The sequence below is a fragment of the Monodelphis domestica genome, chromosome 2 (genome assembly GCF_027887165.1).
Source record: "Monodelphis domestica isolate mMonDom1 chromosome 2, mMonDom1.pri, whole genome shotgun sequence".
Taxonomy (NCBI): Eukaryota; Metazoa; Chordata; class Mammalia; order Didelphimorphia; family Didelphidae; genus Monodelphis; species Monodelphis domestica.
Window position 1 is genome coordinate 422,165,977 of NC_077228.1, and position 24,287 is coordinate 422,190,263.

Sequence of the window (24,287 nt, forward strand, 5' to 3'; positions counted from 1 at the left end):
TGGGTTGGAATCTGCTTCTTGCTATTTATTACCTGTATGACTTTGACAAATCTTGTAATCTCCTTGGCACTCAATTTTCTTATCTGTAAAGTCAGGAAACTGAGCTATATAACCTCCAGGGTGTCTTCTACATCTAAGCAAAGAACCAAGTGAAATACAAAAAGTCTGACTATAGAAGACCATATTGTAATAATTATACAATTGACTAAAAAGCCTATAAAATACAAGATCCTATTGTTTGTTGCTTAATGAATACAAAAAGAAAATAAATTATGAAAATCTTTTGGCTTGATAAAGCAAAATATATCCTAAAAGCCTCTTTTCACACAAATGTATCTCATGCAAATATTAGGCTCATACAAAATTCCTTAATAGATGGAATCAGATATAATTTTATTTATGAATTCACTGATTATCAATACAAAGAAGGCATAAAAATGAAAGGCATGTGCTCTCCACAGATGTTTGCCAGTACAATGTAGGATATTACAGGCAAAGTCAAGGTGGAAGAGAATTCAGATACTCCTGTTTGTAAATAATATTACAAATAGATCAAACTCAAGCATACTACAGTGCCTCTTCAGTGAGATCCACAGTCATTCAAGAAAAATTAATCAAGTGAATCAAGTGACTGCCCAATGACTTAGTCTGATAGAACATATACCTTAGGCAGACATTATAGATGGACAGTCACAAGAATTGAAAGAGAAGGAGAAAGATAACAAGCTAAATTGTACTTGAGAACTTGCGCATCACTAAAGACCAATGATGGTGAACCTTTTAGAGAGACAACTAATGTAAGAAATGTCCTCAGGTGCACATAGGGAGAGGGAGGGGAGCAGACTGGTCCAGCATCTCTCTGACTTTCTAGTAATGAAATCTGGCAAACTGTGCTAGAGAGATGGCACATGCCCATAGAGAGGACTCTGAATGCCTCCTCTGGCACACGTGCTACAGGTTCGCCACCATGGCTATAGACTGATGTTGTCAAACACAAAGAGCACATACGGACCTGGAAGATGACAAATTAACATTATCTATGTTTTATTGTATTTTAATTTATTTTGTTAAACATTTGCCAATTACATTTTAATCTGGTATGGGCTCTTTGAGGAGTGCTGAGGGCTACCTGACAGACTGGGAGTTTGACACCTCTATATAATCCCAAGGTGCTCCTTGCCACCAATATCTATTTTATTTTAATAACAATATTTTCCTGGTGATGCTACATGACCACAAATAATGAAACCACACAGTCACAGGACAATCAAAATAGATGACAAAAAACAATGGAAATATTCATGGTATGTATATACAGCTAGGTGATACGATAGACCCCAGGCCTGGTGTCAGGCAGATTTATCTTTCTGAGTTTAAATTCAGCCTCAGACATTTATTAGCTATGTGAGCCTGGGCAAGTCACTAATTTCCCTATCTGTAAAATGAGCTGGTGAAGGAAATGGCATATCATTCTAGTGCCTCTACCAGAAGACTCCAAATGGGGTCACAGAGAGTTGGCCCCAGCTGAAAAATGCCTAAACAATAATAACGACAACATACAGACTTCCTAAGGATGTTACCATTCATGAGTTATACACAAGGAATGACAAAAAAAGATGTTATTATGGGCATATGTCCAGAAGAGGAGCTAGACCATTCATATATATCAAGAGATAGCAGATGGACAACCAAAATGTTGTACTGGTATAAGGTAGGAGTGAGGGGTTTTATAAAGTACCTAACAAGATACTCTAGGATCGATGCTTTTATCAAGTGAGAATATTTCTACTGAATCAATAAATCAACCAAAAGCATTAATCTGATATGTAACCTGCCATACCCTATGGGTCTTCTATAAATGAACAAGCCAGTTTAGAATCTAGCTTATTCTAGTAGTGAGAGGAAAAAGAAATTCCAGCTAAATTCCTATGAAGGAATCACTTGGGGGAAGAGGGAGCCTTGGTCTCCTTCTTACCCATACCTTCACCATTAGAATAACCACTTGAATTATGGAAGGTCAAAGATCTGGACTTCTTATTCCAGGAACAACAGTGCCCAGTGACAGTGTCTGTCTGCATCAGGAGTCAAAGACAAACTAAACAGACTGAGGAAAAGCAGCTTTAGGAACCTAGAAAGTACCTAGAAGAAAGCTACATTATATCTATATTGGGAACTTTATGAAAGCTCCACAAAAAAAAAAAAAAGAATTTTGAGCAACCAAGAGCTGTGAATTACCCCTTGGCTTTCTAAGCTTGAATGTTCTTTCCCATGGACTCTGTGTGTACTTGCTACAGAGTTTAGCCTCCAGGTCTGAGAACATTTTATAGCACCTTACAAAATACTCATTGATAAAAGCTAAATAAATTTGACTAGCAAATTAATATTGACTGATAATCATTGAAGCAAACACACTGGTGGGTACTTTAAGCTATGGCATTAGAATATACATTCTCTTTCTCCAACCATCAGGAATGGATTATTCTAGAAGTCTGAGAAGCCAGCATCTAAGGACTCCACCTGACAGTGTGAATAATGTTTGGGAGAGTAGCACCAGGAACCTCTGCTACACTAGTATCAATAACATTTTTTAAGATCTAGAGGAAAGTCTTCATGCAATCTTCTATGAGGAAATTATTAACAACAATGTAATATAGATTATAAACTAAGAATCACAGGAAATTACAAAGTATAGAATAATTCTGACCTATCCTAGGAGAAAAAAACAGCCACCTACATAATGAGAACATGGATTCATGAATATATATTTTAAAAAAAGAGAGATTAAGACTTAACTGAGGTGCCAACAGTAGAAATAGAGAATAGGCAAGCAGATAGCTTCATCTACTTAATTTTTATAAGAGATAACTGAGTTATTTATTTTTATTACTTTGATTACTGTGATGCATTTGCTTTTTTTGTTGTTGTTGAAGAGGGCCCAGTACAAAGCAATTTCTTTTAAAAGGATACTGAAAATCTGGAAAGACTCATTGTTTAAAATAAACTAAAAATAATCAATTTGATGAAAAAGAAAGATTTAACTTCCATGAGTTATTTTTATTTCTGTTATTCCTACAAACCCTTTAAAATTCACTAGAAAAGAACACAGGCTTCAGTATTGGTGTTTAATGTCACATGTAAAAGAAAAGAAATAGAAAATTATAACCCAATTCTTTAGCTTTTTTTTCCTCCTGAAGAAAAGATCTGAGGGAAAATGTAGGATCTTGAAAGTACTCCCTGAAAATCTGAGCAATATTTACTTACAGAAAGTATTTTGGAAATTTTCATAATGAAAAAACAATCACTATATATCTGTAAAATTTTCTTCTTTAAATTGTATTAATTTACCAGATGGTTTAGATCAGGATATTAGGGGAATCCAATGTTTTCCTCTTTAGGAAAAACATTTTTAACTTTTCAAAATTAGACAATGTGAAATATTCTGAGGCAACTAGAATTTTTTTTAATAAAAAAAATCAGTAGAAGAAATCTGTTTTAAAGTCTTAGTTTTGATAGCCTAAATTTAGAATAGTCTCACTCAGTTATTCATATGGCTTAAATTGGAAGAAAAATTCAAAACAAGCAAGAAGCTACAAGTAAGTAAGTCTATGACAATTTGCATAATCACAAGAGTAGACACAATGGCATGGATCTTTTGCAACAGAAGCAAAAAGCATTACCACAGATATTCTCCATGGTTTATTTATTTTTAAGTGTGCAACAATTAACTGTGCACCTACTCAAGGTATGGCATCATTCAAAATGAAAGGTTGAACATAAAACAACGATCCCTGTTCTCAATTAACTTAGAATCTAATAGTGCGAATAATGGACATACAAAAGACATGATGCAAACCAATATGAGAGGTGCTATAGGCACAAACTATGAGCAGAAAAGAGAAGGATCATTTCTGACTGAGGTAATGAATCAAGGTTCAAAGAGGAAATGGCATTTGATCTATGCCTTAAAAGATGGATATATTGAATATTTTATAAGTGAAGATAGATGGAATGGCAATCTAAGGAGAAAATGCCATGCACAAAATTATGTAGGCAGGAGGGTAAAATAGGCAGTAAGAGAATGTACAGTATTTTAAATTGGCTATAACAGATTTTTTTTTAGTAATAATGAGAAATAAAGCTGAAAAAGTAGGATAGAGTCACACTGGGCTAAGCCTCAAAGAAAAAGCTAAGGGAACTGACACTTATTTCCTAAGAAAAAATAAGTCATTGGGGATTTCTGAGCAGGGAAATATCATAATCATATAGGTGATTAACTAAGATTCATAGGGCTATAGGATGAAATGCCTTAAAATTGAGTCTAAAAGCAAGAAGTTCTCATTTTAGATATGAGAAAACAAAAATGTGAACTCTCACTAAGGGAATGAAAAACAAGAACTAAATAGGAAGAGATAGTTGAATTCTCATCTTATTTATTTTAAATGAGAACCTATGTTTTCTGAATGACACAATTACGGATTCTTTTAACCACTGAAATAAGTTTCCAAGTTGATGTGTGGGAGGGTTATGTGCATATCTTGCCACATTTGAAAGATATGATCAAGTTGTGGAGAAACAAATCCTGTGGGGCTTGGAAAAACCTATAGGCTGTGTGGACATGCTTTACCACCATTTACTTTGACCTTTGTTTTTGTTCATTTCCAAGAACATCGTTTCTTTTTTCTCTAAGCTTATTCAGATTGTCATACTAGAAACTTTCCAGATAGAATTAAGTCTAAAGGTTGAGACTGGAACTGAATCTGAATGCCCTAGGCAACTTCTAATGTTCTCATTGATATGTCTTCCCAAGAAGTAAACACATCCTTCTTTGTGTTCACTATATCATAAGGAGTCCTTGTGACTATTCATAACCTCATGAATCTAGAGAATCAGCCATGAAGGTGCAGCACAAGAAAAGTATGTAAGACAAAATCATAGAAATGGCAATGATAAAAGTCAACAATATGTTGAGGTTTCCATTAAAATACAGATCATTAAAGATGGTATGGAGACTTGGGCAGAAAGCAATGCATATAATGAAATGCCTGAGGGGGAAAGGTCTATGAGAAGAAATTAATGAATCAGGGACTGCATACTCTAGAGAGAAGTGATGGAATATCTAATATACTTCAAATATAAAAAGCATATCTTGACTTAAATGAAAATCCCAGATTTGTAAACAGAAAAATTAGGAACTGAGTTTTCAATACTTCAAAGAAAATCTTGTAATTTCATCAGTGTGGGAAAGCTCTATACCAATGCAGATTCCAATACCCTCCCTGCCCTTAGCATATAATATAATCAAAGAGAATAAAAAAAGAAAAAGAGAGGAGAGAGATGAAAGAGATGATAGAGATATCAATCATAGCCAATTCAGGTTAAAACAGATCTCTGAATTTAGTTAGGCCTGTCCTCAGATAATAGATACAACTGTCTGTCACTGTCCTGTTCTTCAAGCCTTTCAAGGTTGATAGAATCTGCCCAAGTTTATATCAAGAATCTAGGGAAGGACTTCAGTATGAACAAGAAATGATTATTCACATTAAAAACATTTTAATCTCTTTACAAAAAGTTTTACAGTAAGAATCCTTCAAATGGTATATAAGAATATGGTTTGATTCACACACACACACAAAAGTATTTGCACACAATTTTTCAGGAATACATTTGCTATAGAAAGAAGATGAATATGTAAAGGATGAGTCCCTCCAGAGATGATGACCATCTTTTTTTTAGCTACAAATAAAACAGAAAAAGGAAGAAATGGGTGTTTATGAGGAAGAAATTGGGTAACAGTAATAAGAAATAGCTGATTATTGGAGCTATGAGATAATGAAATAGGATATTAATGGTAGGAATTAATTTTACTCCAGAGCTCTTGATGTACATAGAGGTACTGTATACTGTATTTTTAGCCTGAACTAGATAGAATCTCACAATTTCCTTAGTTCTTTGCTTTATAAAACTATAAAATCATAAAACTATCACAAATCTAGATAATAACCTTAGAACTGGTCTCATAAGACCATAAATTTAGAACTGGAAAAAATCCCAGAGTTCAAATACACCAATCCTCTCATTCTATGGATTTTAATAAGTTTGTTTAAGAAAGGTTAAATGATTTGCCCAAAGGCATAAAAAATAGTGTCAGAGATTTGAATCTAGGATCTCAAACTATAGTGCAAGGGATTTTCCCCGCTATTCTATGCCAGCTTCCTAATATGTGATAGATTGACAAGCATTTTAAATAGGAACATAGCTGTGTAATTGCGAATGGAATTGACTTCCAGGTACACTTAATTAACTGTGTCTACATTTCAATTTCCTGCATTGGAAATGGCTTTATTTAAGGTCTCAAATTTAAAGCTTCAAACAGCAAATGAAGAGTTAGTTTCAGTCAGTTCTTACTCAATCTTTTTGACTTATCAAAACTGAAAGAATCCTTAACTTTTCAAGCTTCATTTGGTACTAATTACATTTTAGCCACATCCATTAATTTTATGTTTTATTGGTTTAAAACAGTCACAAAAGTCTATAACACGTTTTGTCTTTCCAATAGGAAATTATGACCAGATTTTTAAAAATTTGAGCTATTTACCAAATACTTTAATTTATGACATGAAATTCATAATACTCATATTTTTTCCTCACTTCTTTCATTCTAGTGGAGGAGGAAAGAATTGAAATCTTATTCTTAGTTACCTGGGTTTTTTCTCCATATTATTGCAATTAATAGGGTCCTACCTGTTCTCACAAGGAAAACTAGATATTTGTCAGTTATTTCTACACTACACATCTCCTCTCTGACATACTTCCTAATTTCAGTTAATATATGCTATTAAATAACAGCAGTATTTATTAATGCCCTTATGGAGATGTTACTTAATGGATAAAGTCTCCACTGATAAGAGTATACACAAAATCATTTAAGTGTGTGGATGTATGTATAACATCAGAAGGGCTGGTTAAGAGTCACAAAAATCTAACAAATAAGTACCTCAAGTACCTTTAAACCATTTTCCTCCCACCAAAAGTACACACGTAGCAAAAATAATAATAATTTTTATGTAGCACCTACTATGTGCCAGGCTCTGTGCTATTATTATACAAATATTATCTCATTTGATCCTCACAAGAACCCTAAAATGTAGGTATGACAATTAACCATATCTTACAGCTGAGCAAACTGATGCACACAGAGGTTAGGTCCTTTGATCACATAGTAAGTGTTTGAGGCTGGATGTAAAATCAGTCTTCCTGACTCCAGCATCAGTGCTCACTGCAACACCCAGGTGCCCCATCCTCACTCAAAAATCATTCAAGCTTATTGAATGTGGTTTAGTGGCTGTTAGCAAAGTTAATATGCTTTATACAAGCTTTGGTAGTTATCCCCTCACCCCACCCTCCAACCAAAAAAGGTAGAATAATATAACAGAAAGAATCCTGAACAAAAAATCAAAAGTTCTTGGTTCAAATCCTAGCTTCTCTCTTCAAGCAAGTCCCTTGACTTGAAATTGATCTTTTAGTTTCCTATATGCTAGGAATAATAATACTCACATTATCTGTTTAACAAAGTTGTTCTTGGGAGGAAATGAGAAAATGTATGTCAAGAGCTTTAAAGCCATAAAATATCACATAAGAACATTTACTAATCTGTGTATGGATTTATGCTTGTGCACCATGGAATATGCAAGTAGTTAATTGGAATTGAGATAAAAAGGAAAAGGGCAGAATATAAATTTTTTTCACCAATTTAAATTAGTACCCTAATTGCATTTCATTTAAAATGTTTAATTATTATTTTCTCCCTGGTTAAGATTTATAGCATCTAATTGAGTCCATAACAAAAATAGAATTTAGAAATCTGAAGTCTTTTTACAATTTTGGCAAGTTTTGTCCATTAAAAAACTTCGAGTTCAAGCTCTGCCAGTTACAACTCAACTGTCCCAACTATGAACAAGTGACTTTAGCTCTCTGACTCAATTTCTCAATCTATAAAATGGGTACAATAGTTGTACTACCTAGCCACAAAGGGTGGCATAAAATATTACTTTTATAGGCTGTAAAACACTTTTTTATGTGATCTGGCATTATTATATTAACTGAGGTGTCCAGTTCTACCTATATCAAATATATATGGATATACCTTCATTTCTATTAGTCTCTTTGGATACAAACTCCCCAAATAATCTTCTTCCCACATAATCTTTAAAGTTTGTCTGTCTGTCTAGCTATAAAAACACAGTCCTCTCTGTTAGTGAAAGTGATAATGCTTAAAAATTATTACTGGAATATCTGAGATTCTTTTTTAAAAAATTCAAGGTTTCTGAGATAGCATTTGTGAATTAAATGGGGTAAAACTTATCTCCTGGAAAAAATTCAAGTTCCTAGATCAGACTACTTACTTGGGAAGAACATTTCCACACCTTACCTTAAAGTTCTTGTGTAAAGGTTCCATTTTTTGATTCTTACTCTATGGCATGGTTGTCTCCATCTTAAAACACCTAAGCCATCAATAACTCCAGGATGAATTCACAAACCCAGTTTCTCCCTGAAGTATATAAGAATAAGACTTTAAGATAGCAACTTGAATTTGGCTTAAAATCAGTGCCCTCATTTTTTTAAGCATAAAATTTATTTCCTGGATTCCAAATCTTTAGTTTACATAGCTGAAATTCCTTTATCTAATTATGATGAACTACAGAAGTGTTTTGAATCTGAGATACATCATGCTCTCAGATATTGATATGATTGCTCCAAATTGGATTACATTTTCTTCTTCTTCCAAATGCATTACTATTCTTAGGATAGTTGAACCAGGTCAGTCACAGGAGATCCAAGCCCTCAGTAAAAGGTGTGGATGAAGGCCAGTATCTGACATAAGCACCACGGACAGCTCCTCCAACAGAATGAGATACAAATAAGGCTTTTCCCTCCAGATAGGAAATTCCAGCATGGTAAGTAATATAATTAGCCAGCCCTATAACACCCCCTTCCTCCCCACAGCTCTTCTCCATTTGAAAAAACAGGCCTCTTAAAATATATCTAACTGCTTGGTTCTGTGCAAAGCCGCATGCTATGTCCTTATTCCAAGATACCCAAGATACCCCAGTCATAGACTTAGAAGTATTGCCATGTCTAAGTTTGGGGTCTGCCTTGGATAGTCTCCTCCATTTCATTCTCCAGAGAATGAGAAAAGAGAAAAGGAAAAAAAACAGATGATGATGAGTGGTTTTGTTAAGAGGTATACTTTCAAACACAAAATATCATGACTCTATGCCAAGTACATTTGTGGGCTACCTAGGCTGCTAACAGCTAGACATGCTTAGCCATATAGGCTGAAAAGTAGACCCACACAAGGAGAACAGAGTTGGGAAAAATTTCAGTCTCTATCCTGTCCTTTGTAAACTGAATCTTATACACTTGATACTTTAACCAATTCTGTTTTGTTACTCCTATATTCCCCCACTCCTTACTGTTTCAGCCAGTATGAAGTTTCATTTCAGCTAAAAAGTTTAGAGGTCTATTTAGTGAAAGAAAGCCAGAAAGCCTAAGAGCTATGGAAAGCAGAGGCTGAAAAGAAGATATAAGAGAATGAGATTTGGCACAAAAGAGGCTTGGAATTTAGCCAATATAACAAGCCTTAGAAATGGACACACCTAGAATTCTTGCTTTAAATTTAAATTCATGATATTATACTCAAAGAGAAATAAAACCACTGTACTCATTAATCTGTAATTACTTAATTAGTGATAGTAATTCACCAAAAGAGGATTATTATTCTGGTAAAATTTTGAAACTGAAAAGTTTGTGTGTTCTAATGGGGCAAAAGTACTTAAGAGGCAAGGGAATAAGTGGCAAGGGTAGTTGTGGTAGCAATTTGGTGTTCAGAAATTACTTTAAACAACAGTGTGAAGTTATGGGTTAGGTATCAGGTAATAGAGATGTCAAATGTTCAAATCAAGGAAGCAGACACAGGAACAAACCAAAAATGAACAAGATTGACCAAAGTGAAGTGGTGAAAACTAAACAAAGGAGAGACAGGTGACTAGGATAAGCTTAGATTTTATAACCTTGGAGATCAGAGAATCATAGAATTTCAGATTTGGAAAACTCTTCAGTGGTCCCCCACTTGAATATGAATATGAATCTTGAATATGAATCGTTTCTCATGTCATTTCTGAAACCTTAAATGAGAAGGAATCCTCTACCACTTCTAAGTAGCCCTTTACTCTTTTACATAACTTGAATTGTTAAGAAGTTTTTCCTTATATCAGGCTTACATTTGCCCATTTGCAACACCCAAGAATTCTGCCTTCTGGGGCCAAGCAGAACACAATCATTCTATTTTCTCTTTCACAATGATAACTCTGCAAGTATGTAACAACAATGATCATGTTTCCTGTTCTCTTTTCTAAGCTAAACATCCCCTGAAGGTTGCAATCTTTCTAAGTCTACAAATTCTATTAAACCTGGAACTTGAGAAACCTAGATAAAAAATAAGGGGGAGGAGGGCTGAATATATATATATATATATATATATATATATATATATATATATATATATATATATAAAGGTGTAGCTGCTACAGACAATCCTATATCTTAAAGTAGCAAAAGCAAGGAGTTCAAAAGCAAGGAGTTCTTGAGTTCTGTATTCTTAGGGGGCAGCTGGGTGGCTCAGTGGATTGAGAACCAGGGCTAGAGATGGGAAATCCTGGGTTCAGATTTGGTCTCAGACACTTCCCAGATGTGTGACCCTGGTCAAGTCACTTGACCCCCATTGCCTAGCCCTTACCACTCCTTCTGCCTTGGAACCAACACATGGTATTGATTCCAAGATGGAAAGTAAGGGTTTAAAAAAAAAGATAACTGTATTCTTAGGTGTCATTTTATTACTTTAGGGCCATAATTTTACCAAGGGAAACATTTCCAACAAAGGACAAAAACAGCCACCATAAATAGCACTTTAATGTTTATAAAGTACGTTTCAGATGTTATTTCATTTGTTCCTCACAACAACCTTTGAGGTAAATAATATCATTCTTCTCCTTTTACAAATAAGGAAACTGAGCCTGAGATAGGGTTAGAATGCAGGGTTGACTAGGGTCTTACAGCTAGTGGGAGGCAGGATTTAAACTTAGGGCATTCTGATTCCAAGTCTAGCATTTTATCTTCTGTGCTACCTAGCTACTCCATCAATATAAAGTTAAGATATATGACTTATAAAAATATTTTTCAGGGATATAATTTTTCTATAAAGATGAGGAATATCCCCATGAGATTTTCATTCTCATTTTTAATAATGTAACTTAGTGGAAAGTCGTTCTTTCAGTTGCTAAAAATTGAAATAAATTCGTAAAAGTCAAGAAAAATGTAAATGATCATCAAATGAACATAAAATGATCATCTAATAAAAATTATATGTCTTATAAGGAAGGAGATAATCTAGTGCCTACATCTTTACTGGTTTTTATAAATACATATTTTTCCAAGTATCAGACTGACTCACAAATACTATTTTCCCACTGACATATAACTAATCAACTTTATTATCAATACATGATGAGAGTATGGGGGAGGGAAAAGTAATGAAAAAAAAAATGCCACCAGAAGCTTTCAAGTTAGGCAGAGGCTGCTAGATACCATGGCTCCCTGAAGTACTATTGAGTTTAAGTTTTTATGTCAAGAAACAGCTTCTAGACCATATGTGGGTAATCTACAATAAAGATCAATAAATATCTGTAAATAACTCATGTAAATAACTGGAAGTTAGCAATTCTTATAATGACAATCTGGAACTGCAAAGCCATTCACAATTTAATGAAACTTTTCATTATTTTGAAATAAAATTATACTTAGAAATACAATTTTATAGTGACCTATCACTGTTTTACAGCGATCTATCTCAGACATAAAATATTTTCTCATATTCAAAGTTTATGGATTCAGATGATAAAGCAACCCAATTTTAAAAGCAGGAGAAGAAAAGATCTTTGAAAATCAATGCTAATCATGACCTTTCAAAAGAGATAGCCACTTACTTGTTTCCTGTTTTAAATTCACATAGTCTGATAGCATCATTTGCCATTCAAAAAATTTTGAGAACAACTTTTTGTTCTAACCCTGGGTAATTCCAATACTATGATTCTGTGCAAAGTTGATGAAAGCAAGTGTTTTTTTACATATCCAAAGCTACATGATTTCTATATAAAATCTTTCAACTCCTTTTTTTTTTGTTTCAGTGCTTGCTCATTAAGTATCTATTCTTATTTGAAGGGGGGTTGAGGATGACTCTTGTTTTTCTTCCTCCTTTACAGCAATTTTTAAATGGTTTTTATCTTCCTCTTTTGCTTTACTCATATTTTCCTAAACCACCCACTATCTAAACTACTTTTTAAAAACCTATTTCTTTTTCATTCTTTCACTTTATTACTTTCTGTTCTATGACTCTGCTTCATTCTATGTCCTTTTCTACCTATGCAAAAAATGTGTATTTTGTTCCCCTCTTTCTGCAGTTGTAATTTTGGAAAGTGAAAATGGTCCAAACAATATTTTTAACTTTCTGAAAACAGAAAAAAATTTTACATGATTTCTAAAGGCCCCCTTCAAATCCTTAAGAACTAAATCTGTAAAAGCAACAGAAATACAACCTCTGATAAATTCAATCCATTTTAAATACTTAAATATTTAAATAGCTTACAACCAAAAGGCTCTGAAGTGCCATGACAGTGACACAGGGAATTACACTGAATAATGTGATCTGTAGACTGTCTATGACCGTACTAGGCTAACATCCACAGAAGCACCAACTAACTGGGTCAGTTGTTTTCTCAAGGTTTCACAGAACTTTTTATTTCACTCCCTTCATTTACTAATGGAAATCTCCATGAGTTGCTATAGCCCAAAACACTAAAAAAAAAAATTCCTATTCCATGGCTAATTTTCTGGTGATGACTCTAACCTAAATCAATTATGATGGTCCTCAGTCAAGAATCTGATGCCAGATCAATACCCAAGGCATTTATTTACAGCTTGCTAAGATGTACCAGAGTACAAGATATAAGATTATAGCAACTACTGCTGAGTTTGTATCTTTTGAACAAGAGGAGATTTGTCATAGTAAAAAAAAAAATCCCTAATTCAAAAAATTACTAGACTAGATGTAAAAAAAAAAAACAAAATCAAAGAAACAAAAACACCTGAATATGTATACAATATTATAGGTGAATAAATTCCACCGCCCAAATCTTTTTGCTCAGTGAAGCATGAGAGAGAAGCAAGGAAAGAACAGTTCTGACAAATGCCCTTTCCTTGAGCAATTTTGAAGGATCATATTTCATGTGTTTCCATAAACGGACTAGGGCACAGTCTAACACAGGACTAACAGAAACCCAGATTATCTCTTGTAAAAAATCAAAAAAGGGGGGAAAAATCCACGTGGAAATGTCAATTTAACTTTTGTCTTTGGTCAACAGAATCGAGGTGGCATAACAGAAGGAAAGATTTTCCTCTTAAAGCCTTCCAAGAATGCTTTAAAATCTTAAACAAAAATTAAAGATTTAAGTGCTAAAACAACATTTATTAAATATTTATTTCATCATGTTCCTTTGCAATTCCGTTTTGTTTTTTCCTTTGTTTTTCCTTAGCTAGTCGCCTAGTAACAGTATTGAATTTTTTATTCTTCAATATTAAAGGATATATTGCCTTTTCCTCAACTATAGTGATCCTTCACCTATCTGGGGAGTTATGTTCCAGAGACCCCTGGGATAGGTGAAAATCCCTGAAGTAGTGGGAGAACAAGCAGACCAATGCTATAGTCACTGAGCCAATCAGCACTGAGGATACAGAACACAGTGTTGTGATTGGTCGCCTCTGCACAAGCAATAGTGGCGCACTGCATTTCCATTGTGTACAGTATGGTATTCATCCACAAAATCATTGAAATATAGCAAAAACTCCACAATACAGAATTAAATTTTTTTTAAACAAGAGTGAAACTTCCATATAGTGAGGGACTACTCTAAATCCTTTATCTTCTGCGACTTTCCTCCAATATTATTCAAAATAACCTGAGGCTTTTCTATTGGGGGAGAGATGGGAAAAGGAAGGAAAGTGATGGAGGAGGGGTAAGGAAAGTTGCCAGAAGTAATTTTTGCCAGATTGATTGCAATGATATTCAATATAATAATTATTCCTTAAGAAATCAATAATAGAAGGCTATATACTAGAAGTCAGTTGATAATATCTACTTAGATGGGTTGACTTTAAACAAATCATCTCAACTCTCTGGACAATAATTGCCTCATATGTAAAAATAGGAATAGGCAGATGGCTGGGGTGGATAATCACTTAAGGACCTTTCAGCCCTAGGGTTTAAACTTCTGTAACTACTGTTACCTCAGAAAAAGTACAAACTGCAATGCTTCCTAAAATTTCTGCTTTTACAAAGTAAAATAAAAGCATGGCAGAGACAACTTATGGTTTTTAATTTCTTCAAGAATGTTACAATTACTGCAGTATGAAAGTTTAAATTTCAGAAAGGCATTAAAATTACAACTGAAGGGCAGCGCCTCCCCTCTCCACTGCAGAGCAGAAAATATCTCTGGCCTTAGGCTATGCTTATAGATGTTACACATTTATAGACAAGTTGAAGGATCTTTAGCCCTTCAAAAATTTCACTAAATTCTCTCAAAAAGCTTCAAGATAACTACATACTCATTTAAAATGATGCATGTAGGTTACAACAAAAAGCTATTTTTCCACACTAAAACAAAACAAAAAAAATCTGTTCGTTCTAGAAGTCAAAAAAGGCAAGCCACTGCAAGTTATTAGGAAGTTGAAAGTAACCATGCATAGTTCAAAGCTACAACTGTTTTGGAAATACCAAGGTAATAATACAGTAGAAAGAAAAACTAGCTGTCTTTTTCCTGGATTTACAAATACTGTATGCATATAGTGTTTATCAGTGAGATTTGCTTTTTTTCAGTAGAAAATAGGCCAAGACCACAAATCAGGGCTGGAAAGAGCCTTAGAAGCCTTACAGTCTCCTCATTTTACAGATGAGGAAACTGAGAATATTACTATAGATGTAATTTTTTGAAGAATAATAGGAAGATGGTAAAATAGAAGGTTGCAAAGGAAATCTGCTTCCTTAGTACCTTCAAAAATAAAACAGATACCAAACATAAAGCAAATTTCTAAAATTTTTTACAAGAAAAATTAAAGTTTATCAAAACTACACTAAGCCAATCTTTAAAAAAATTATGAAGAAAGAGAAGCAAGGGGAAAAAATATCAGAAAAATTTATCCTGAAACAACATCAGAGGTAATACCACAAAAATGAAAAATCTATGAAGAGATACAATCAAATGGATAACAAACATTTTTATTTCCAGCCCTTATGCCCAGCCACCTGCTAGCCCTCCACCTGGAGTTTCATAGTTATCTGAAACTTAACTTGTTCAAAACGGAATGCATTACCTTTCCTCCAAAATTGGCCTCCCTCCTAATTTCTCTTTCTGTCAAAGGCACTGCCATTCTTCAATCACTGAGGTTAGCAACTTTGGAGTAATTTTCAACATCTCCCTCTCCCTCTCACACAGTCCCATCATACCAGTGGCCAAGTCTTATTGACTCTCCCCAAAAGAAGTAATTTCCACTCCCTTCTCTTTACTCGAATATTAAACCATCCTATTGCAGTAGCCTTAGAACTGGTCTTCCTCAAGTCTTTCCCCTCTCTAATCCATTTTTCACCCAGAGGCCAAATTGATACTCCTAAAACATAGGTGTGAACTACTTAAGAAGCTTGAAGAGTTTTCTATGGCCTCAAAAACAAAATATAAATGATATTTAAAGGCCTTTACAATCATGACTCCAGCCTCTTTCCAGAATGATTTACTCTTTCTTATGCCCTCTACCCTATAGACAAAAAAAAAAATGGAGGGCACAAAATAGGATGATCTACTGTAAACATTCCATTTAATATCATTTAAAAAATATTAGCTATGGCAATAATGCATGAAAAAATTAAATTACAAAATTACCAAAAATACATTAATATAGTTATAGTATTAATTAAATAACTATCTAGAAAATATGACATGACAAAAATTAGAAAGAGGGCCCCTACCCAAATCACCTTGCATTTTAATATATCCCTAACAAAAATAAAGGAAAATGATAGATTTTATCTACAATAATAACAAAATGTAAATTCCATTCAAAATTCAAATAAATAAGTTACAGGAAAACATAAGGAAATGGTCTAAAGATATAGGGTTCTCAAGAAGAAACCCAGGTTATATATAATTGTCTGAAGAAAAATGTTCCAAATTACTACTAAATAAAGGAATGCAAAGTTAAAGCAATTTTCAGGTTCTCCTTTATACCTATTCTAATGGGCAAAGATAAGGAAAAAAAGGAAATATTGAATGGATTATGGGAAAAGCAAACATATTAATGTACTATCAGCACACCCACAAATGGGCACAACCATTCTGGAGAGCAATTTGAAATTATACACACAAAAAAATTCCTATATAATGCATGCCCTTTGACAGAGTTATACCAATAGTAGGCCTTCGCTGAAAAGATATCCAAAAAACAAGAAAAGGTCCAATTTATGCAATAATATTTTATAGCAGCTTTTTGGGGGGAGGCAAAAGACTGGTAATTAAAAGAATTGTCATTGACCCAGGAATGGTTGAACAAACTTATAGTATACGAAACTACTGTGCTCTTTAAAAACAACAACAAAAAAGGACAGAGATCATTTCAAAGAGACATGGAAAGAGATGTATGAACAGACAGATGCAAAGCAAAGTAAGCTGAACAAGAGCAACAAATTGCAATATAACATCACTTATAAAAACAAAAACCTTAAAGACTTTTATAAACTGATGAAGAATGAAATGAGCTGAACCAGAAGAACAATTTAAACAATATGAAAGCCACAGAGAAAAACATCTTTGAAAGTTGATCAACAATGATCTTAATGATTCCAGGGGCCTGATGATGAAAACTTACTATCCACAGCCAGACAGATAATAAATTTAAGTTGCAGGACAAGATGCATATTTTTGTACATAACCAATGAGAGAATTTGTTTTACTAACATGCTTATTCATTACAAAGAGATTTTTTTAAAAATTTTTTTCCCAGAAGGGCAAAGATGAGATGGAGAAAAAAAAAAGAATTTTTTAATTTTTAAAAATAAAATAAAATTATTTTTACCATAGGGGAAAAATTAAATTGGAAGGTTATCCTTTACAGGTAGCTAGATCAAATCAATGGGGACAACACATCCTAATGGTTACCAAATCAATTTATGGATTTAAAGCAATTTTTTAAAATGATCTACCTTTTAGAATTAGATAAAATAAGAGCATCTATAGGATAAAGTAGGTAGGAATAACAAGAATTATAGAAAAAAAAAGGTAATGGAAGCCTAGTCCTGCTATATTTCAAAATAAAGTATAGGAAGATTATTTATTAAAAGTATTTACTACTCAATAAAAAGTAATTGAATAGAATTTTTAACAAAAAACCCAAAAATTAAAACCTAAAAGATCAGTATTTAATAAATGTAAGGGCCTTTAAACATTGGGGGAAACAATTAGGAAAGATTTTTATTTCAAACTTAAAAATCACCAAAAAAGCATTTCAATATACAAAGAACAAGCAGATTGTATAAGGATCTGAACTTCTATTGGGCAGTTTGTTTTTTTTAAAGAAATTCATGTGTATTAAATTTGATAAAGTCGCCAAAAATTATCCCTTCCTCATTTTTTGCTTTCTTCTGTACATTTAAAAATGTTTTACTGATTATTTTAAAAACATATCTGTTAATTAACCTCTAACTCATCTTTTCTCCTCCCCTCAAATGAAAGCCCTTGGGACAATGATTAACAAGTCTGGATTTCCCCTCATATAATAAGAATGTCTCTTATGAGCTCAAGGGGGTTACTTACAACTAGACATAAGAGATGTTCATAATTTCATATATATTCCCTATTTTGTTGTCCTTTATATGTTTAAATGTTCTTGTTTATTGATGTTTATTAAGTTCATGATAACAAGTTTGTTTAATGAATGCCTTGTAGAATTACATCTTCATGAGCAATTAGCTTTTAATATCTAGCATCTATACAGGGCTTTAAGGTTTACAAAGTTCTGTACATGTATATCCTTAGATGTTACTATTATCCCTATTGTACAGAAGAGGAAACTGAAGCTGAAAGTAAATAACTCATCAAGCTACAAAGTTAATAAGTGTCTGAAGCAGAATTTGAATTTATTTCCCCAATACTTCCCCACAATCCTGCCCACTCTGAAACCTAGCTGCTCTTAAACTTTTAAAGCTTAAAAGGGATTTAGAGATTATCTAATCTTACCCCTTTGGCTTACAGATAAGGAAACTGGAGCCCAAAGACCTAGTGTTTTGTCCAAGAGTACACAGCTAACCATCCAGAATCTGAATCCAGCTATTTACTCCAAACCTAGTACCCTTTCCATTATGCCTTCATCGACTGATTTTCTTGGTTATATCTACATGAATCCTATTGTGCAACAAAATCTAGTCTTTGTTATTCCATTTGTCAGATCCTCTAGAGTTTTTGGAAATCATAAAAAAATTAACTAATATGACAGCATGTAATAGAATGAGTGCTATCAAAAACCTTAAAAATAATTTTCATCTGTAGGTTTCCAAATGGGGATGACTCACTTCAAAAGAAGTCAAATATATCAAAGGTGTTAATATGAGGTTTACATTTGTCATGACTTCACCTAAAATACCATGACTGGCAAAATACAGACATTATTGGGAATCAATAAAAGATTCATGTTTAGTCTCTCAAGAAAGAAGATTGAAAGGAAAAAGAAGAAGAAAAAGTAAAGAGAAGAGATGTGGAAAAAAGAAAAGCCAGGAGAAAGGTAAGAAGAGCAAGTAGGAGGAATAGGCAGGAATGACACTATATGACTTGTTTGCACCTGCTCAGAAGTGGAGGAGTAGAATTAAAACTTCCAAAAGAACAGAAGCCCACTCCTTCTCACTCCAGCCCACCTGAAGCACTGACTGTACTGTTTCGAAAAGAAGATATGCAAAAATTCTAGAAACTAGTTGGCTGAATGGTTCACTTAAGCAAATACTCTCTTAATTAAATAGATGAAGGCTTCTTTGAGGGTTCCTCTTGTAAGATGAAGTTAGACACTTAAAACATAATTTGTTTCAACAGGTATAACACTATTCTTTACCAGTGACCTCTTAGGCATGTTTGCTTGGTTTAGTATTAATTTTTTTTTGCTCTCTAGTAATCACAATATTTCCATTCATACTTTTAGATATTAAGGATGTCTCATTATCTCAACAGCAGTTATTTAGTTTGTTTGGAAAAAAATATGCCTTATAACACACAGCTAGGGGAGGAAATAAATCACCCCTCAAACAGCTCACTAATCAGATGTTAAAATTCAAAAATTTAAGAACCACTGCTCTAGGAACTCTATGAATTCAACTAAAGATCTCAATAGGCTTCCCATCTTATTTACATATTATAGTTGTATCCTATTAACCAATGCCTGTTCCTTTTCTAAGTTAATGATTTATCTACCTGAAGCTTTCCATGCCAAAGGATGAGAGAAGCAAACAATTGGCCGGTAAACCATTAACCTCTCTTCTTTATAGTCTGTCTGTACTGAATTCCCTGGATGTCACTCTTTTAAAATTCAATCTATGAAGTGCTCTAGGGAATGAAAGACATAAGACAAAAATATGATGTAAAATGAAGGCTATGACGTCTAAAAAGATTTAGCTGCTCTTTAAAAATATGAATTGCAAATAAGGTCATAAAAATTCTTGGTGTTGTGCAGATAGTGTACTGAGATCCAGTAACTATCTTTGGAAGTGAAGCTGCATTTTATTTTTCATGTTTAAAGATTTTTTAAAAAAACATTCACCAGTATTCTGAAACCTGTTTTTTTATATTGAGGAGAAAGGGGAAAAGCAGATGTTTCTCAAAATATATTTTTATCAAGATATTTTGAAGTCAACAATTTTTTTCATTAAAATTTCCTTGGAGAGATTTGGCAACACATTTCCAAAAAGGTCTGTCATTTGATGTATCATGAAAAATCTACCAGCAAGCACAACAATTTAAATACAAAAGCACTTTCACAAGTGAGGCTCAGAGGATCCTTGAGACTAGAATTTCTGACTCTTGTCACCAAAAACCCTCCAGATTAAGGGAAAAACAAAACAAAAACAGGAGAAGAGATGTATAGTTTAGATTTAGGAATGATTCAATCAGCAGGCAAAAATCTCAAGCCAATACTGCTTTATTTATTCATTTAAACTGCATATGAAATATAATTCTTAGCATAAATACCAGAATTGCATTACATTCTCTAAGAAGTCACTGTCCAAAGGATCTTTTTAGTCAAACCTATGTATTTATATTTTCATCTTTCCATTCAGAAAGAAAGTCTATCTGGAAATTAGTTGTTTCATTATTTTGAAAAAGTTAATCTTTCCACTACTCTAATATTAAAGTGTATCTTCATCATATGCACTGCCTATGTATCCCAGAATTGAGGGTTTTTGAGGAATGAGAAAAACTGAGTTTTAATCCTAGCTCTGCTATGCTATGTGCTGTATTTATCTTAAGCAATTCCCAGCTCTACAGATATTTAGTTTTTCTCCCTAGAACATGAGAATAAAAATGTTCAGTGAAGTAATCAACTACTTGATAAGTTTGTTGTGCCAAATAATCTGAAAGTGCTTGGGAAAGTATAAAGAACTATATAAATAGAACATATTATCAGGAAAAATTTTATCTATAGAATATAGATGAAGTTCCTTTATCATAACTAAAAAATTCTCTCCCTGAAATTGTTCCAAGTACTTAATCAGATTTATCTTTTTTTATAATTTTTTTTTTAATAAACACTTACCTTCTGTCTTAGAATGAATACTGTGTATTGGCTCCAAGGCAGAAGAGTGGTATGGGCTAGGCAATGGGGGTTAAGTGACTTGCCCAGGATCACACAGCTGGGAAGTGCCTGAGGCCAAATTTGAACCTAGGACCTCCTGTCTCTAGGCTTCACTTTCAATCCATTGAGCCACCCAGATGCCCCCAGATTTCTCTTTTTTTAATGGTGGTAATATGATTTTATCTGCTTCGGGGAAGATCTGATGGGACAGACACTGTTCTCAGTCTTATAGAGTATTTTGTCCTTTGTCAGCTCTCCTGACTCTTTAACAGATTCTTATATCTCATGAGGAAATTAGTAAAATTTACAGGTAATTCCTATCATCTCTTCCTAAATGTTTTACTGACTAACTCAATAAAACATCACTAATTCAAGTTAAATTAATAAAAAAAAAACCTTAATATAACTATAATCTACATAGCACTTTTAAAATAAAACAAAAAAGCCAATGCTTTCAAATATTGGAGGGGAAGGAAGGTATATTAGGAGAAATGGCCTAAGAACCTGACCAGAGTTTTAGTTCTTCCTTAGCCACTACTGTGAGACTCAGTCACCACAATTATAAAATGAAAAGATTATTAGCTTGTGATTTTTAAAGAACTTTCTGGTTCCCTAATTACAAACTTAACCCAGAACAAGATTAGCTAAGAGTAACCTAATAAAAGTTCTGCTTTAAAGAAGAATGATTTGTATCATATCAAAGCACTCTGCACAGTAAAAGCTGTGACATTATGACTATAACATGCTTTGAAATAATTTCTTAATTAGATAATCAGTTTTAAACACCTTATTTATACTACTTAGGCTACACTTTCTTTAGGAGATAAATTTCTGCCCATTTCATTTATCCAAATTATCCAGAATTCCCTATTAGTAAAATTTTACTATAGTTATACATTAAAACCCCTGTACACTTGTACTTGTTAAATACATAGATTAATGTTGATAGCTACACTTTTTGAAATTTTAAGTATAAAACTGAAATCTTAAGTCATTTTTAGATTTAAGACACAAATTTGTGTTAACAATATATTTGAAGCCCCCCAAAAAAGTTTTAGGATGATTGAAATGGCTTGAAATACTGCACAAAAATTAGATCTTCGAATTTCTTGAACTTCTCACTCTATATGTTTACACATATACACATGTGTGTATGCATATATATGTATATATACACACATATATATAATGTGTTCTGTCTTTATCTTGGGAGATTTCATGTCATTTAAATTTTTCTTCCTTCTTGTGTTTACACAAAATTTCCTGGTTTACTGCTACATGCATTAAAAATGTTTGTACTAGAAAAAATTTAATTTTATTCTTTCAAAATTTTAATATTTTATTTTTATGTTAATTCATTATTTCATTTATAGCTTGAGCTTGAATTTTAATTTAGTCCATTATTGGCTATTCTTGAGAAAAAATTATTTATACAGAATCATTTATTTTAAGTTTGCATTTGCTGAACTTTCCTCTTGTAAATTTGATGGACAATTTCTTTTTGAAGTATACTTTCAATTTCAGATTATACCATTTTGTTTTCTCCCCTCTTTTCCTAAAGTTTTCATTTAGGTTTTATGAAGAAGGTGGTATATTTGATTTCCCATTACTTTCCCCACCTCTCAGATCAATTAATACAATACAGTCAATATAGGTGTTGATATGGTAACAAGATATTAATACTCAAGATGCCCCATGAAGAATAAGCACCTTTCTGATTCAGGAGTGATAGGGCTGCACTAAAAAAACTCAACTAACTGTACTAAAAACTGGAAAACTTCTAGAGAAAGTAGAGGTCAAAAGTAACAAAAACGTGATAGGAGACTTGTCCAGGATCCTTCAGGATGATTCTAATCAATCCCAAAAGCTTAATCCCTTTTAAGGAAGTTTCATATATTTTATGGGCTTTTCTGAGTTTTTCTTTCTTTTTTTTTTTAACTAAACTTGTTTGCCCTATCTTCATATGAGTATGGAACCTCATTTGGATATTCTATATATTACAGTGAGGATCATTTTTATAAAACAAATGAAAGAAATTATTAGGGGTTAAATATATCTTTTGATTACATTAAAATATAAAACTGTGCAAGAAAAAGAAAAATATACTGAGAAAATTGTCAGGAGAGTATGCTTTTTTAAAGTGGATCAAAAAGGGGCTTATGGAGAAGGTAAAAGACATTTCTTTCCTGTTAGACCTATCTTAACTATTATTTTATGAAGAAATTCGATTTTATATAAAGAGAACTGTATAAGCAGTGATTCTGAAAAGAAACTGTTAAGAAAAAGGACTTGAGAAAAGCCAAAGAAATGTTTTTCCCCTGTCGAAGTTGGAGATAAGCAAGAAAAGACTGAGAAAGAAGATGGAGGAACCTTCTTTCTTTATCTTCAAAATGATTTTGTTTTCCTGAATGAACTAAAGAGACTAGGACTGTTCTCAAGAATGAAAAGAAAGCATCTCAAGTTACAGTGAGGTGTCAAGGAGATTCTGGCTAAAATTTTTCTCACAGTATAAACACTTACATGTGTTTGCTACAATTGATTTTAGACTTGTATAGTCAATAACTTATTCCTTTACTATGTTCCAGAAACTGAGCAAAAGAGGGAGGAGGCAAAAACAGTTCCTGCCTTCAAGAAGCTCATATTTTAATTCAGGAAAATAACATGTAAATAACAGGTATGTACAATTTAAATATAGATTAGATAAAGGTTTTCTTAGAGGGACCAAGGAACTGGAAAAACCTGGCAGCTAGGTAACCCTGTGAATATAGCCAGAGACCTGTGGTCAGGAACACTTCAGCTTGAATCTTCTCAGCTTCAAACCTGTGCAACCTGGGCATGTCAGTTAACCTCTGTCTGCTTTCATTTTCTCATCTATATAATGGGGTTCCCATGGTTATTGTGAGGATCAAAAGAGTTAATATTTGTAAAGTACTTTTCACTTTACATTGCTACAAAAATGTTGGTTACTATTAGAGTTATTTGAGCTAAGGGTGGAAGGATGCCAGGGATTCCAAGAAACACAGATGAAGAGGGATGGTATTACAGACATGGGAGATGGCCGGTGGGAAAACATGAAGATAGGAGATAAAATGTCATGTAAGAAGAATAGCAAATAGGCCAGTGTAACTGGTTCACAAAGTGTTCCGAAAACTGGAAAGTTAGGAAGGGCGCAGACTGTGGAGAGCTTTAAAGGCTAAAAGGACTTAGTATTTGATCCTGAAGGTAAAAGGAATCAACTAAAACTAACTGAATGGGGGGGGGGGTGCCTTTAGGAAAATCACTTCGGGAGCTGAGAGGAA

At 33.3% G+C, this 24,287-nt stretch overlaps 1 protein-coding gene across 17 annotated transcripts in view; it reads right to left on the reverse strand.

Annotated features, from left to right (window-relative positions):
* Window positions 1-24,287, reverse strand: part of PLAGL1 (PLAG1 like zinc finger 1) — a 153,000-nt gene that overhangs the window by 112,315 nt on the left and 16,398 nt on the right. For 9 of the 17 annotated variants that reach the window (XM_056818890.1, XM_056818889.1, XM_007484671.3 and 6 more), the window contains exon 2: window positions 8,429-8,548. The exons of the other annotated variants lie outside the window; for them this stretch is intronic. The gene's annotated coding sequence lies outside the window, so the exon portion shown is untranslated. The remainder of the gene's footprint in view (window positions 1-8,428; window positions 8,549-24,287) is intronic. 17 annotated transcript variants of the gene reach the window in all.